A 4,012-nucleotide genomic window follows, 5' to 3' on the forward strand; every position below is an offset into this window, starting at 1 on the left:
TCCAACCGATTGCTGGTATTTGTGTCTAGCACTTGGGGGTCTGAATTTTTTTCCTCCCTTAGACGCTTTACACAGGTGTTATAGTGACTACATTTCAGATATTTGCAATTCTAAATATTATGCAAATGATTTAACACACTGTTCAAATGAGCCAAGAGGATGGTAGGTATCTTTATCAGTTTAAAAGGAAAGCAAATACAAAATAGAGCAGATAAAACAAGAAAATAATAACACAGAGAAAAATGTGATAGAACGTGTAAGATTATCTTACATTAAAGGACTGACTGATGGAATAGAAGCAGGAGCTAGGCAAGATAATATTAATGTGGTGTATAAACCCATTAATCAGACTGTGTTGTATGTGTATCATTATGCACCCTACAGACAGAGCAAGAAGATAATATAGGGTTTATAAATCTATCTGGAAGTATATGGAAAATGTGTGGGCTAATGTGAGCAGAGACATGAGCAGCAGGATCAAAGGGCATCTGAAAGTAAAATCGGTGATTAGCAAGCATGGAAACAAACACCGCTAGAATACTGGAAATGACAATTTTGAAATGCTGGCAAAGGGATCTCTTAAAAGCACACCATAATCAAAAGAAGGTGTTTTCTGCATCAAAACGTTATGGTTAAGCAGTTTTGCTGAATAAGGATGGCGAGTTATAGTTAAATCCCCAGGCCAGCTACTCATTGTTAGTTAACATATACCTGCTTAGTTAATGGACAATTAAAGAAAAGAACCATTTTAAGGAGTTATCTGGGTAATTAGTTGCGGTAAGTATGTTACTTTAGAGCATCACAGAAATAGAAGCCACTGAGCTGAGACACAAAAACATATGGGATGCCTTTCTTAAAGACATTGAACATATCAATCTATTATTGATTAGTAAACTAAAGTAATAAATCTGTAACATAAAAATATTTGTCTAAAGTCTTTTTTGTTACACAGCTTAATTTTTGAGAGTGCATTATACTGGATTTCATATGAACATTTTTTATGGCTTTATTGGTTGCAGGGTTTTACATGAGGGCAGTAAAGTAAATTATGGGGAGGTACTAACATTTTGAACAACTGGAGATTGGATTATTTGGTCTATCGAGTTTTGGATTTGAAAGTTTTTATGTGCATGTGACCTGTTTTTAGAGACTGGAGCCCTTAGACCCTTAAGCTACATAAAAGCTACTATGAATAATAATAATGCTGTGATTTACGCTCACCAAGCAAGGAAATTCTGACTAAGGTTGAAGCCCTTTGCTTAACTTGCTCTCTTATACATTTCCTTAGCGGCATGTGCAGAATATAAGATCACACTCTCTTCTCAGGCACCAAAAATGTCTATAGCAGGCAAAGCCTGAAAGGTGTTAATGTTCTAATCCATTTTATAATTAAAATTTTTTCGCCAGAATTTGACATGATTTCGCATCTCCCTCATGTTTTGATTTTAATTCCATTTTAGGGGACTGAAAATTTATTTGCAAAAAACATCTGAAAATTCAAAATCAATTTTTTTCGGTGTGGAACTTCAAACCTGAATCCCAGTTTCACCATTGTCACCGACTGGCCTAAGTAATACTTTGCATACATAACGTATGCCACAAGGATTTGGTTGCAAATATCTTCAATACCATTTGAGAGATGGGGAAGTTGAAGATCAGAGTGGTTAGCTGGCTTGTCCATGCTCTCACAGGTAAATCAGGACTAGAAGTCAGGGGCAGGGCCAGCTTTAGCAAGAGTGGGGCCTGATTCGCGGCGGCTAGGCCAGAGCCGAGCCGAGCCGCGGGGGCTGGGTCGGGCTGGAGCCGAGCCAGGCCAGAGCCGCTGGGGGTGCTTGCCCGGGGCCGGGCCGGCGCACTCGGCCGGAACCGGGGCCGGAGTGAGCTGCTCGGCCGGGGCTGGACTGGGCCATGCTGTGCCTCCTGGAGCCCTTCTTGTGCCCCCCGCCACCCCAGCTTACCTGGTGCTGCCTACCTGCCTGCCCGCCCCTGCTTCTTTTCAGACTTCCCGCGAACCTCTGATTCGTGGGAAGCAGGGGAGGGGGAGGAGCAGGGGGCGGAGCGTTCAGGGGAGGGGAGGAGGGGGAAGTGAGCTGGGGGCGGGGTGGAGAGCTGCAGCGCGGGGCCCTCTTAGTGCGAGGCCCAAATCAGCTGAATCGGCCTAAAGCCAGCCCTGGTCGGGGCGGATTCTCTTCTTAGTTACTCTGGTTTTAAGGCCATGTAACTGCATCTACCTCAGTGAAGTTTCTTTTGATGTACATTGGGGAGGAGTTAAAGGGGAAATAAGCCCAGGTCCCTAAACAACTAGACACAAGGCATTCTAGACATGCTGCTCAACTTCTGAGTCCCCATTCCTTCTGCTTGTATAATGGAATAATTATAACTATCATTATTTGTATTACTGTGGTGTCTAGAGGCCTAAAGGAGATTGACTCCCCCCTTGTGCCAGGCACTGCACAAACACATAATCACTGCCCCCAAAAGCGTATAATCTAAATAGACGAGACAGTCAAAGGATGGGAGGTGAAAGAATCCCAGAGAGGTGAAGTCACTTGCTTGCGATCACACAATGGGACAATGACAGCACCAAGGTTTGTTTTCAAGTGTCCTTATGCAGCTCCTTATCCCCTAGGCCATGTGCCTTACCTATAATAGCTATTTATAGTGTGTGTGTGATGGTAAAAATATTGCCCTCATTTATGTGAAAACTGAGTCTTCAAAAGGTTGAAATAACATGTCTGGGAGCCCTGTTAATATGCATAAGACAAGGATTCAGGATGCCTGGGATCTAGTCCAGAAACGATTTGCAATGTGACCTTTTGCAAGTCACTTGAGTGCCTAAGTCACCACGGTTTGTATAATGGGGATCCTACTGAATCTGCATGTGAATATTTGTACAGTAGAAAATATTAGTCAGTCTGTGGCATAGATGGACCTTGACTCCAAGCACAGTGATTGATTCACTAAACTCTGTAGTGTCTATGAAACAACATTTCCTCCTCTACAAGTACTTTCTCAAAAACTGGCAGTGCAAATATTTGTTTGGAAGTGGCATTTCCACTGACTCTGTCCCGAGAGAATCAGGGACAAAAGAAGTTGTATGAAATTTTACTCAGAAGTGTTTGTAACTTCATAAAATACTTCGATTTTACAGAAGTTTAACTAAAAACAAAAAAAGGCAAATACAGGGAAACCCCGGTATAACGCGCCCCGCGATAACGCGAATTGGGACGTAACGCAGTCATAAGGTGGCTCCGGCTGCCTCAAGCAAAAAAATTTCAAAAAGGGGGTGGCGGGGGGGCCTGGAGCACGAAAAAGAAAAAAGAAAAAACCTCCAGAGCGCCGCCGAAGCACCCATGGGCAGTGGTCAACTGGGGGCCCCCCGCGCCTCCCTGATGGTGTCCTCAGCAGAAGGTGAGGAGGGGGCAGGGGAAGCCCCCAGTGCTCCAACCCTTCCCCGGCAGAAGCGCAGGGGGTGGCGGGGGAAGCCCGAGCACTGGGACCCCTCCCCACTGCTGCCCCGGGAGGCAGCCTCACAGCTTGGGAGGCTGGGGGGGGGGCACTCCCCACTGCGGCCTCAGGCTGTGATGGGGGGACAGGGTGTTTCCAGTCATGGGGTCGCAGTGGGGGGTGGGGAGGACATAAAGTAGCAAACGGGTTGAGGAGCTGCAGTGGGGGTGTGTGGAATGGAAGGACCCTGAGTGGCACCCCAGGGAAGGAGCAGAAAGGGGTGGAACCATGGGCGGGGGCCACAGGCAGACGGGGCAGAATGGGGGGCGGGCTAGCAGGTGGAAGGGGCAGGAGGGGCACTTGCTTTGTCCCAGGGCCCCAGGAAACCTTAATCTGCCTCTGGCCCCGAAGTGTTCCACCAAATTGCCCCAAATGTTGAGAGGCTCAGGGCCAAATCGCCAGCTTGACAGCCCTTATTAGCCTCGCTGTCCAAGTAACACCTGGGGGCTCTACAAATCTAACCACGCTGCCCTTGCTGAGATGCAGGACACCCCTACCAGCATCA

This window comes from Trachemys scripta, chromosome 1 (genome assembly GCF_013100865.1).
Source record: "Trachemys scripta elegans isolate TJP31775 chromosome 1, CAS_Tse_1.0, whole genome shotgun sequence".
NCBI classification, from domain to species: domain Eukaryota; kingdom Metazoa; phylum Chordata; order Testudines; family Emydidae; genus Trachemys; species Trachemys scripta.